Here is a 14397-nt window from a genome sequence, read left to right on the forward strand (position 1 = left end):
TGTCAAAACCAGGAATTGACATTGGTACCATACTATTAATTTGGGTAAAAATCTTACTTGGATTTCAACAGTCTTTACATGAACTCTGTGTGTGTGTAGTTTCATGAAATTTTAGATACTAATTCCTATTGCCATAATCAGGATAGAAAGCTGTTCCTTCACCATGAAGAAACTCCCGGTGTCACCCATTAATAGCTGACTCTTTGCCCCAGTTTGGACCTGTTGTCCATCACTATAGTTTTACAACGTTGAGAATGTTATGTAAGTGGAATTGGACAGCATAGAACAATGGCTTTTTACACTTTGCATTATCCATCCAAGTGGTTGTGTGTTTTCAATAATTTGATCCCTTTTATTACTGAGCAGTGTTCCTTGGTATGACTGTACCACAGTTTGCTTATTCATTCATCTGTTCAAGTCATTTGGGTTGTTTCCACTTTGGGGTTATTACAAATAAAGCTTCTATAAACATTCGTGTGCAGGTTTTTGTGTGAACATACATTTTCATTTCTCTTGAATAAATACCCAGGAGTGAGATTGAAAGGTGGTATGGTAAGTGCACGTCTATGAGAAAATGTCAAACTGCTTTCTAGTGTGGCTGTACCATGTTACGTCTCCACCAACAATGTATGAGAGATCTAGTTCTCTACATCCTCGATAGCACTTAGTATTGTCAGTGTTTTTTGTTTTAGCCATCTTACTCGGTGTGCAGTGGTACCTCAGCTTACCTTTAATTTGCATGAGCTTAATGGCTAATAGTGTTGAACATCTTTTCACGTACTCATTTGCCATCTATATATCCTCTTTGGTGAAGTGCCTGTTCAAGTCTTGCCTATGTTTTAATTGGGTTGTTTATTTTCTTACTGTTGAAGTTAGAATGCTCTTTATATATTAGGGATACAAGTCCTTTGTCAGATATGTGATTTTATTCCTGTGTGAGGCTTATCACTTTATCATCTCAACAGGGTGTTTAGAAGAAAAAAAGTTAATTTTGGTTAAGTCCATTTGTCTATTTTTTCTTTTATGAATCACTCTTTGATATCATGTCTAAGATGTCATGTCTAAGGAAACTTTACCCAGTCCCAGATCACAAAAGTTCCCAGGTGATTCTGATCCAATTTGAGCATCAAGCATTGGGATAGCTTATGGCCTTTTCATATGCTAGTATCTATGAGTCTAGCATTTGGGTTCAAAGGTGACATTAATAGTCCTTTAGTTCATTGCAACAGAGAGTGCCTGATAAATGCGAAGTTTTGTTGGGCTACAAAGATGACACCGACTTTGTCCAAAATATCAGTTATCCAAACAAGATTTTGAGCAACAAGAAAAAAATTATGTACGTGTTAAAATGATGTTATAGCTTATCTAGCAAAAACAAAGAAAACCAACAACAAAAGACAAACGACATGCAATGAATGCGAACATTGATTGGCTCAGCATGTAAGGCCATTATTGTACAGTATATTCCAACTATGTAAAAGCCTCCAACAGCTGCATGTGGAAGAGCTAATCCTACTCACCCCGCCCCCCACCTCCACATTCGACCCCCCCACACACACTTTCAAAACCAGAACAAGATGGCTTCTCTAAAAATGCAAGGAGTTTATATGTGGGATAAGACCAAATTCTGTTTAGTTGAAAAGTATGCTACACATAGGCTCTAAAGAGCCCAGTCCTCTCGGTGATCTTGGCAAAGGTGATGGTTGTCCACAGGAACTTCAGCATGACTCACACCAAGTTCAGTCTAAGCCAAGGTCATTGTATACAGAATCTTTTTCATGATATAAAATCTAGGAAACTACTGAACTTTAAGACAAAATTCTGAATTTTTCAAAAAAAAAAAAGGAGAGAGAGAGAGAGAGAGAGAGAGAGAGAGAGAGAGAGGAAGGGAGGGTGGGAGGGGAGGAAGGAAGGAAGGAAAGAAGGAATGAAGGAAGGGAGGGAGGGAGGAAAAGAAAAACCCTTAGGCTCATATGTCTCCATAAATTACATCTGTCCTCCACCAGCGTTCAAACCCCTAGAGATGGCTTTCCTAAAAAGTGTGTAATTATTCGTCTTTTTACCTACGGGAAGTCAATCTCACATTGCCCACCGTTCCCTGGCTTGCTCATGACTTCAAGCAAATCCCATATCTTAATTTCAAAGAACCCCAAATATTGGTTCCCATATGATTTCCCGCCCTCAGTCTTATACCACTGAGCCTTCTTAGCTCTCAGAAAGATGCCGAGACGACTCAACATCATTGGAGATGAGGGATCCCAATGTTATTTTGAAAGGAGCAGGAGAGAGGAAACCACTATGAGACCGTTCAGAAACCAACACGTGAGAAACAAAAGCACCCCTTAAAATTCAACACAATACCCTGAATTCCTGTTAGTCATTTTTGAAAAGAGAAACGGGCATGGGTTACACAAAGATAAAGCCAAGATGCTTAACAGCCGGTAACTGAGCTGCGGTGGCGCAGGCGGAAGGAGGAAACGGGGTCCTGTAAAGATGACTTTAGACTTTGGGGGGGGGAGGGGGCATGGGGGAACATGTCATGTCCATCCAGTGTGCATTCTGGCTTGTCTCTCTGTCGCCACCAATTGAAACAAACTCTTTAGTGTCCTCGTGAATTTGTATCATGAGATGTTAGGAAAGAACAGTCCTTCCGTGTATTCATGAGCAAGTGGTCAGGCCACCTCTGCAAGCAAATACTTTAAAAAATGCTACCAAGGCTCTGCCTGGGCCTGAAGCAAGCACGCGTTAACTCCTTCAGGGACGGGGCTGAAAAGCTTACATTCAGGATACATTAATCTGAAAACAAGTGTACTTTTGTGTCTGCGGAGGATTCTTTTCATTGCCATCAATTTAGTACATCGATAGACGGCGATTCTAGCTTCACTATCAGGTTGCCCTCCAAGCTAGACCCCTCCGCCGGCCAGGCGGAGTGAAACCGCGCGTCCTCTCTGATTTCTCCGATCATTCTGAACACTCCAATTTCCCGTTCCCGTCAGTGACCTGCTCCAGGTTTCTTGGGAGGAAAACTGACCTCTGGGTAATGCGAATAGTTATTCAGCTCTGTTGATAGCATGTTACCTGGGGGCAAAAGACACACACATACACTCACACACACACACACACACACACACACAAACACACACGCGCGACACGTTCCAATGACAACTAAAAGCATTTAGCCCTTTTGCACCAACACATCCTGGCATGGTGTCACAGATTTTGGCACTCTGAGGGTGGGGGTGACATCGAGGCACTTGCTGTCCCTTCGCCCTTTTCCAACTTGCTGTGAATTTTCTGAAGATGCTATCGTGCTTTGAGCTAAATTCTATTAAGTGGGAGAAAAATATAATTTTTGGTGAGGTGCACTCTGGGTGCTCAGAACCGCGTATGCATATCCGGGGTTTTTTGTTTCATTCTGTATTGATGCCTTTGTCTTCTGAGTAGTTAGAGGGGTGAAGGAGTGAGAAGGATCCAGAGCAGAATGTCTACCTTTCACATTTGTGATACTTTGAGAATCACATGCTTCAAATGTTTGTTAATTATAATACCAAAATAATATTGATGGACTGAGTACTTCCTCTGGGCCAATACAGAGCAAGGCACTTGACCTCAGTTCGCCCCAATTCACGGGATAGTTCATGATGTCAGAGGTGATGAGAGTGAGTCGGGAAAGTCTGGTGACCTGCTCACGGGATGCAGCTCGTGGATGGCCATAGATGCAGCTGCAAAGCCACATCCTTCCCACTGCATGACACTCCCCCAGGGTGAACTTCAGAAGCTGGAAAGGCCATAAATGGATGAATCTGAAAGGGCCGTTAGCCATATCCAATCCAACCTCCTCATTTTCCCTAGATGGGAAGCTGAGGTTCAACACCACTGAACACACTAAGATCTGGGCATGTTGTCTCCTACCCACCACCGTGGGGATTCTTTGGGGACTGCGCAAAACAAAGTACTTGCCTTCCTCCAGCGGCCTCTGGATTGCCTATTTCCTTTCCTTGCCTTGATGTCTGATGTCCTTGGTCTGACCCTTCCTGATCTCTATCTTGAAATTGAAGTACTTTCCTCATTGGTGTGACCCCGCTGCCCACCAGCGGTAAAGCCCGTTCCCTCTGAAGCAGCCTGCCTTCTCAGCCATGAAAATTGAATTTTAAAAGCACTTTGCAAGTCTTGTTTAGTTAATCCCCATAATCGCTGGGAACGGAGGTCACTATTAATTTTCCCATTTGACTTCCTGAGCAAGGAAACCAAGAAGCCAAAAGGTTCAATGGTTTCCTGGGATCCCTGGGGGCCGGGTCCCTGGGCTCAGAGGCTCTTGAGACAGCATTTCCCTCCCCTAGGGGGAGGCGGAGGCTGAGGGGGGATGTGGGGCTTAGCCCTCTGCTGCTGTGTTCTGAACTCCCCTGCCCTCCCTCTTCTCATACGTCTGGCTTCCCCAAGGTGTGTTGCTTGCCTGTCCCCTGGCAGGTAGGGAAGTGGCTGGAAGAGTATACTCCTTGCCATCACAGGGGATTTCGTGGACTTTTGCTCATCCATTCGTTTAATGAATATTTTCAGAGTGTCTTTCAAATACCAGATCTTATGGTAAGTGCAGGGAATATCACAGGAGACTAAACAGACATGTTCATTATCCTCACGTGTTCTACAAAAGTCCTCTCAGAACTTTGGCCATTTCATTTCTTTCATTTCTTCATAATTCCAGTCCTTTAGTTTACGCCCCAATCACTCTGTGGGCACCTAATCTTTCATTTTTCAAAGAGAGCTGAGTGTTTATGCTTTCACACACATAGTCCGCCAGTGCTGGGATACATTTTAAACGGCAGGGAAGAATTCCTCCTGCCCCCCACCAAAATAATTTTCCCCGTCTATTATGGACTAAATGTTTATGTCCCCCCCCCCCAATTTATATGTCGAACCCTAACCCCCAGTGTGATGCTATTTGGAGGCGGGGCCTTTGGGAGGTGACTAGGTCATGCAGGTGGAGTCCCATGAGTGGGATCAGTGCCCTCCTGAAAGGGATTCCAAAGAGCTCCTTCACCCCTTCTGCCATGTAAGGACACAGCGAGAAGACCCTCTAAGAACCAGACACCAAATCTGCTGTGCCTTGAGTTGGACTTCCCAGCCTCCACAACTGTGAGAAATACATTTCCGTTGTATATAACCCGCCTTATCTGTGGTATTCTGTTATAACAGCCTGAACGGACGAAGACACTGACTTTCTGAATCTGGGAGGACATGGCTGGGATCCCAGTTATCTGTCATTGCAGGTTTGCCCAGGCACTCCCTCTCTACCCATGATCGTTTCCTGCCATTTAGTTGAATTCAGCCAACACTGAGTGCCTACTGTATGCAAGCTAACTCTGTGCATTATCTTCTGTTGTTCAAGGGAAGTTAGTGCCGTGCTCAGGGCCTGAACCCTTGTCAGTCAACAAATGTGCATTGACGGAGCACCTAGGCCATGCAGGCAGCTTCTCAGGCACAGAGGGTATGGCAGTGAGCACGATGACACAGTCCTGTCACAGTAACTCACAGTGAAAAGTCCAGGCCCGCAGCATCTGTGATACTGTCCAACATAATACCCAAGATGTGGGCAGCTCTTCAAACTCTACCAGAAACACTTCCTCGCAAAAAAATTAAAGTTTCCCAATTCAAAAGTAATACTGTTCAACATGTACAACACAATGGTTTGATTTTTGTCTACATTGTAAAATGATTGCCACAATAAGCTCAGTTAGCACCCATCACCTCACATAATTCCCATTCTTTACCCTTGTGAACTTTTAAGATCTGCTGTCTTAGCAATTTTCATATATGCAATACAGTCTTGTTTTTTTTAACTATCTTAATAAAACTGGAAAAGTAAACAAATCAAAAAAATAATCCTGTTCCCTAGGTTTTTTAAAACAAAAATGTAGAATGAAGAACCATCATCAGCTGTAGTACTTCCTCTGTTCTTTCCAGTCTCTTTTCCTGTGTTTTTATGCCGTTGTGCTTCCAATACCAACAACTTTCATTTTAACCGTACTTTTTAGAGAATATTGTAGTGTGAACTTTTTTCACGTGGTTACAAAGCCGTGCTGAATATTTTTGAGGACTACACAGTATTCTAGGAACTCTCCCAAGGTCCCCACAGACTCTATTCCTTCCATGTACCTGCTCTAAATAACTGCCACCAACTTGGTGGCTTGGCTCAACAAAAATTTATTCTCTCACACTTCTTTTGGTCAATTTTGTGTGTTCTCGCTTTTCCTAAGAACTCCTTGCCTTTCCCACTACTTTTATATTTTGGTTCAAGAATGAGGGAAAACACACAAAACTGACCAAAAGGTGAACCCAGAAACCACAACTGCAGTTTCTCGATCACTGCAAATCAAGAAAGCTGCCAACTAACACCATCAATTCAGGACAGAGGCCCCCATCGCTGAACGGCCCAGCATGGGAGTAAAAGATCTTCCCAAGCGATGTGACCTGCACGTTGACCTGACTTTCGTTTTACTGCAACCCATGAAATGATGAGGACACAATAAACTCCAGTTTATCCCAAGCGTCTCTCTGAAGAGCACATTGTTCAGTGACTAATACAAAACACGGTTCCACCTAATCTTTGTGGTGTAGCTACTTATGGGTTTCCCTGCTAATTCACCACCATATAACTTGTGATAATTTTAGGTTCGTTTTAATGTTAATTATGACTTTCAAGAGCATGACTGAAAGTTTGCAGTGTGAAACATGGCCTCTGAGCAAGCAGGAACTGAGTAGGTCAGCTTTCCCTTGAAGTCGGCGGGAATGATGATTGTAAAATAGTCCATTTCTCTGGCAGGTCTAATTTGGGGAGTATATTATACAAAAGGTGCATTAAAAAAAATAACAACGTCCACTCTCTGTAAAGACTTAATAGCTTTTTCTAGTCTTTGGATTCAGTCTTCACAATGCAATTTTAAACCCAGTAATAACTTTAATAAGGTACATATTAGAAATCAGCTTTATTTTTTTTTTTTACTCCATATGCACATGAACTCTCATAAACCAGGAGATATTTAGTTTCAAACTCTTTCCCCAGCTTCATCATTTTGTTGGAAAGAGAGAGTGAGGATTAGCAATCCTACTTAAGTAAATGTTCATTGAGAGCCGGCTCGGTGCCCAGGGCCAGGATTGGGGGATAAAGAAGCCAGCGAAACTAGCCTGCAGTGGCCGGTCACAAAAGGCGCAAGCCAAGGGGCGACCAAGAAGGGAGGGCCTTCATTTCCCCAGCATGAAGAGGGCATTAGTGTCTCCTTCTAATGGGCAAGACTGTTTGGCCTAGTGGCTAAGTCCGGATCCAGACTGGCAATGATACGTACAAGCCGTGACTCGGGCAAGTTAATGGCTTTTTTGTGCCTCTATCCCTCGTTTTACAACTCGGGGCAATAACAGTACTCATGTCAGGCTGTATCAGTTGTGAGGCTCAAATGTGATTAGATGGAAAGCGCCTAGGACGCCGTGGACCTGCCCCTTACGCTCTGGTCACCGTTGCTGCTGTGATCACAAGCTATGAAGGCTCATGGAAATCACAGCGGACAGTGAAGAAAAGGATGAGAGTCAAAAGCCAAGATGGCCTGCGTTCCCGCCACCCTGAGATAACCACCCTGCCTATTCTGGTGGCCATATGTTCACTCATCTCTTATTAAAGAGAAACAAGCCCCCAAATATAATTTTATGGAAATTGATATTATAGTCTTTTAAAAAAAGAGGAACGTTTTTCAAACCTTGAGTTTTGGTTTACTTCTTTCTCTCTTTCTTCCCGGCCTCCTGCTCATCCTGCCTCTGGGTTGTGCTGTGAACTCTGATGTGCAACTTTCTTCATCTTTCTCGATGCCCCTGTAACCCTCACAAACCGGAGGAGCAGGGCCTGAGAGGCTCATTCCTTTCCTAAAATGTAATTCTATGATTCACATTTCTCTGTGGGAGTGTGGGTTTTATTCCCCCTTACTTAACAATATCAGCCAGAAATCCCTCCAAATCAACGTGTAATAGATCTAACTCACTCTTTTCAGTGATTGTATAATAGTCTATGTTCTATTTATTCAACCATTCTGTCACTGAGCAGCGCTCACTGTGTTTCCATGTGTGTGTGTCTGTGTGTGTGTACAAAGAATCTCATAATAAGAATATTGAAGCTTTTATTTCTAGGGATAGTTTCCCAGGAATGGGATTGTGGAAAGTTTGGGAAGGTGGATGGAGGGGCCTTGGAAAATAGTGAAAGGTACAGGCAATAGCCTGCAAAGGAGCCAGGTCACCCCATTCAGCTTTCCAACTGACAAATACTGAAATGGGCCCAGATACGTCCAGTGAATGGCGGACCTGGACTTGAAGCAAGGCGCTTCCGGCTTTTAGTCCACTGCTTTCTCCTCTTCCACATGGACAGAGGAAGCGATATTTGAACTCAGTCTTGAAGCACGGTCAGATATAGAAGGTAGAAAAGAGCAAAGCATCTCAGGTAGGGAAAATAGCATGGAAAAGGCCAGGGAGGCGTTCACGTGCATGACACATGAGGGAATAGTAAGCTTTTCTTACTGCTTAAGCCTAGAGTTCCAGCAGGGGCTTCAGGTGGGTGTTGCAAGCAGGTGAGCCCAGATGGGTAGGAGGGAGCGATCGTGCTCAGGGGCTTTAATATTGTCAGGCAGCCTATGGGGAAACAGCAGAGTTCAAGCAGATTTTATCCCATGAGTGTTTGCGGGAGATCACTCTGATGGCAGCTGGTTGGTTTAATTTACTGGAACAGATGAAGCTGCAAGTCAAGGAGACCAGGTAGGAGGCTAGAGGTGGAGACCTGGGGACACTCCAAGATAAAAGCCACAGAACTCGTTACCAGATGCTCAAGATAGTGACCACATTGGGCACATGGTGGGCTCTTAATCAATATTGAAAGAAGGACTTACATGAGGAACTTGGGATGGATGAGGAGGAGTCAAGTATGAATATTGATGCTGAGTCATTGCCAAGTTGCCAGGCCATTGCCGGGGGCAATCACCCAAAGAAGGAGATACCGTGGTGGCCCTTGGCCCCACTGTTTTGGAAATGTCTCCCCAAACTCTGAAGGATTACCTTGATCTCACATTTATAAAGTAGGATCTGTTACGTGAGGGTCTATCTTTTATAGCCCTGTGCTCTTGGCAATGAACAAGGATCTCAAATTCCCGAGAAGAAAGCTGTGGTTCTATTATGAAATTAATTTTCCACTGACCCCGGTCCAGAAGGCTGTTTGAAAGATAAGTGTTGATTGATGTGCATATGAAGACTTCCATCCAGCTTTGCAAAGTACTAAATCTGCAAATCTGCAAGTAGAAATAGAGTCTTTCTGGAAAAAGTATTAATATTGTACCTTGGTGTTACCGGGTGATTGCTTTTCAACACCTGGGAGGACTTTTAAATGAACAATTCCTATTTATATCTTCCCCCAAATAGCCCTGGAACTCCCAGGCATCTTATAAAAGTTTGGAACAGGCCTGCACTGCCGAGGTCAGAACTTGATTAATCATACAGAAAGCACAAGCCCGGGCATATTACAATTATAGAGGGATCATGTCTCAAATGAGCCAGGCACCTGAAACGAGTGAATGTCTAAATCCCAGGGGTGATTCTGAAAACAAGAATGCAAGAAATGACTCCAGAGGCCGATACTGAAATCTATGTCAGGAGGTGCGTTTAAGAAAGAATTGAGAAATGAAAGATGAGAGCAGAATGATAGAGGCAGGACCCTGAGGACGCGTTTCCATAGCAGCAGGCGACTAGGAGGAGAGGTAGCAGAGAGAATAGAGCAGAAATGTGCACATCACAGACTCTGGAGGAAGCCACGGAGGTTGTGAGTGAACCCTTTCTGCCTCCGAGTCTTACAAACGAGGAAACCCAACTATCAATTCGGAAAAGTCAGCCCAAAGCTCACTTGCCAGGAAATGCTTTCCTTTCACCAGGCCAGGCTTCCTGGAGATGAGACTAAAGGTTCTGTGGAACATTGAGGCGCGAACACTGATTCCAGGGAAGAACTACACCATTGAGACAGATGCAGGAGGTTTTCATTTTGTTTTACAAGCTGGCTTAGGAAGGTGGGTGAGGATACAGGACCTCACAGTAATGGGCAAAAGAACAGCTATACCCCAAAGACGTCCATGTCTTAATCCTCATAACCTGTGAACATGGCAAAAGGGGCTTTGCAGCTGTGATTGACGTTAAAGACCTTGAGATGAGACGATGTTGGATTAATCATTTGGGCCCAATGTAACTCCATTCAGTTCTTAAAAGCAGAGAACCTTTCCTGGCTGCAGAGAACCAGACAGATGCAGGCCTGAGAAGGACTTGGCCTAACATGGCTGGCTTTGAGGATGGAAGAAGGGGTCACAAGACAAGAAATACAGGTGCCCTCTAGAAGGTGGAAAAGGCAAGGGAACAGGTTCTCTCCAGAGCCCCCAGAAGGAACTAGCCCTGCCAACACTTTGGTTTTATGCTGGTAAGATCCGAGTAGCACTCTGACCTCCAGAAGTTTACGATGATCAATTTGTTGTTTAAGCCACTAAGGTTGTAATAATTGCTTAAAGCAACCATAGAAAACGAATATACTCACCTACTTGTGGTTGAGAATGCCACCAACAGGAGACCATCACTGAGACCAGAATAAATCAGTGTTTTGCCAAGATTCCATCTTAAGGTTTGCCTTCACTCAGGTTGCTTTAATAAAATAGCACACACTGGGTTGCTTAAACAACAGACAATCCTGTCAGTTGACCAGCTGTCAGTTTTGTAGTTGACCTTTTACATAATGATTCGGGGACGCAGCCTCCTTCCACCTGTGACTCTACCCTTCCCTGGGGCCTTGGAGTACTTCATGTCTGGCCAGCCAATGGGGAAAGACGATGAGAAGACACACATGCTCCTTAACCATCATGGCCCCAAAGGGATATGTCGCTGCCACTTGCATTCTACCAGTGACAGTCAGTCATGTTGTCTTACCTGGGTACAAGGGAGGTTGGGACATGTCTCCACACTGAGGGAGGGGGAACAGAAATCTGTGGGGAGGCAAGCCACAGTCTCTGCCACAGTGTCCAGCTCACTATGTGCTTTTAAGAGTCAACAGTCTAGATTTTGAGAGATGTACTGATATTACACTAGTATCTTCTAATTAAATTGTCCAGCTAGGAGCTGCAGAAAATGATCACTCTCTTCTAGGTAGAGTGTATTTTATCCATCAGGTCCACATTCTCGGTCACCCTGGAAGAGACCACTCCTGGGAAAGGAAGGTAGGACTGGATAAATAGCCTCCGGCCAAAGAGACAGGGGACCATCTTTCTCCCTCTGGGCTTCCCTGGTTCGATCTGAGCGGAGGTACAGATGTGATTGATTTCAATGGTATAAGAAAGAGGCTGCTGCCAAGTAAAGACAGATTGGGAGCGAAAGCTAATGTCCTTTATGTGGCCAGGGGATTTGGTCTCTACTTGTGAGTTTTGACAGTGCCCCTCTGCAGACGGTGTTATAGGTGTGTTTTCTTCCATGTTCTCCTATTAGTAAAATCATATTAAATGCTATGCAATGGTAGCAGCTCTGTTGTGTAAATGAAAAGAAGAACCTGTGTTATGGGCTGAATTGTTTTCCTCCAAAATGTATATCTCGCAGTCCTAACCCCTAGTTTCTTAGAATGTGATCTTATTTGGACATAAGGGTCTTTAAAGAGGTCGTTAAAACAAGGTCAGTAGGGTGGGCCCTAATCAACTGTGACTGACTGCGTATAAGAAGAGGCGATTAGGACACAGACACGTACAGAAGGAAGGCCATGTGAAGACACAGGGAGAAGACGGCCATCTACATGCCAAGGAGAGGCCTCAGAAGAAACCAAGCCTGCTGACACCTTACCTCAGACTTCCAGCCTCCAGAACTGTGAGACGGTCAAGTTCTGCTATTTAAGCCCCCCACCCAGTCTTTGGTACTTTGTTTTGGAAACGTACACAGCCTGGTTCATACGTGGGACAGAACAGTGAAGGGCTTTGGCATCTTTCCCAGACCCATAGTGCTGGTATGAAGGGCAGCCATTGGCAGAGACAAGTGATACCCAGTGAGCAGGACAATGTCATGAGGAGCAGAAGGAGTGGCAAAGAGCTGGCCCGGAGGCCCAGCAGGTGAACACGAGGAAACTGCATTGGGCAAAACATAGACTTGGGCGAACTTACTAGGGGACTGAGTTCTTTCACGGCCTGGTGGTCTTGACGTCTTCATAATATGCCATTTTAGTGGAAATACATATGCCCACTTTTGGAAGTTCCAAGCAAGTGAAACCAAGCCTCATGTGGGTTGCAAGAGATGGAATGTTCTTGGGCTGACTCCTTCAAGAAATTGACAATGCAGTTTGATTTTTCAGCTCCAACTCTTCCTAATTGTGTGTCCTTTACTTAACCTCCATGAACTTGGCTTTCTCATCTATAATATGTTAATAATAACAACTCTTGTTTGAATATAATATAATATAATATAATATAATATAATATAATATAATCTTGTCATTAGACGTAAAGACAATGACATAAGGCTCTTAGTACTGGGCTTGACATACATGCTCAATAAGTGACAGCTACTGCATTTATTATAGAAAAAAACACCAATGCAAGGAACACACTCTCTGAGCCTTCAGTCCCTTTATGATGAGTAGAATAGATTTATATGAAGGATGCTGGTCATTTGTGTGTTGAGGAGAAATTTGGCTGGCTCTTTCACCAAATTTGGCCCTGACTGGACACTCTGGAGGATGAAAATGAGTTCAGAAACAGAGCAAGATGGCTGAGCTACACAGAGACCTATGGTTCTCTTCTGTCTCAAATACTAACTCGGGTACATGTCCAAATTCGGGCGCCATCATCCAACAAGAGTCACATGCCAGCGCTCCCCCAGATTGTTTCTCATGGCTTTCATCATTTCTAAAGGAAGCCCTATGTGTCTGAACATAAGCGTGTTAGCCATTACCAGACAGAGGATTCTTGGAACCAGGTCACAGAAGAAGAGTGGCGGCACTGTTAGCTGTCTATACTATTTGCTGTGTCTCAGATACGTGGTGATGTATAGGAACCAAAGGTGTATTTTTGTAGTATTTAATCTCTGAGTACAGAATAGCTGTTCAGTACGTATTGAATTTCTTGGTGGAGTTCCCTGTCATCTCCTATCTCGGTCTCAATCCTCAAGCCTTTCAGTGTTGTTGCCTTTTCTTCTCCAGACTGATGGCATTCAGGAAACTTTTAGAAAATTTGCAACAGAATCCCTGTCGTGCACACAGAACTGGCCTGGGCCTGATTACACACAGGCAGCCGTGCCCCACAGATGCCACTGGGATCACAACGGTCTATTATGAAATTGGACTTTTAAAGAGCTGGAGTCAAGTGGCAAAGTCAGTGGCTGTCAACAGCCGAAGTCAAGACCCGAGTGAGTGTATTGGCTGAGGTTGTTCTGAATAGTCGTAAATGGCCCCATCTGGGCTTGGGGGTGGAGTGGGGGTGGATGAGGGAGAGGAAGGAGCCAGGAAGCCAGGAAAGTGAGAAACCTGAACCTGGGGCTGTGACACTTAGTCACCGATCTTGTTGTCCTGGTTCTGATTTCGTGCCCAGTCTGATGCCATCTTGTTCCCAGATCCCTGACTTGGCCATCTGCTCTATCCCCTTAGGAGTGGGACCCTCCCTCATTCTTTTTCCAGGTATCTCCTGAACTTTCACCCAGGAGGTGGGAGGGTGGGGTCAATAAAATTAGTCCAGAAGAATCAAATTAGCTACTGAGTTGAGGGCCACGGGTGGGCCACACAGTAGACACATTACAAATGTCCTATCTCATCAACTCTGAGCATGGCCATTATTTTTATCCTCATTCTGTACATAAGTAAACTGAGGCTGAGAGAATCTAAATAAATTATCTAAAGTCACACAGCCCATAAATGATGAAAATTCAAACTGGGGACTATTGAGTCCAAAGCTTGTTTTGTTTCTAATACTACACTGGCCCTCCGTTCAGAAGGGGGAAAGCACGAGAATTTGTGAAGGAGGAATTTCAGGAAATTTAAGAGGGGTGTGTGTGTGTGTGTGTGTGTGTGTGTGTGTGTGTGTCCATGCACGGATGTGTTTCAGGGACAAAAGAGAGGAAATAAGAGATGAAGCTGGAAAGATAAATAAGGATGAAACTGAGGAAGACTTTTAAGGTCAAGTGCAAGAGTTTGAATCTCATTCTGAAAGAGATGCCTGCATAGGAGGAAATATGGAAGCCTTTTGAAGAGAGGTGGGATCTTTGTTTCAGGACTTAGGTGCTGCTTGTTATCTAACCACTCACCTCACCAGGCAATGCTCTCTATGTGCTACTTTCCACTCTTCAACTGGATTGTCAATTTCTTGACAGCAGAAA

This window comes from Rhinolophus ferrumequinum, chromosome 16 (assembly GCF_004115265.2).
Source record: "Rhinolophus ferrumequinum isolate MPI-CBG mRhiFer1 chromosome 16, mRhiFer1_v1.p, whole genome shotgun sequence".
NCBI lineage: Eukaryota > Metazoa > Chordata > Mammalia > Chiroptera > Rhinolophidae > Rhinolophus > Rhinolophus ferrumequinum.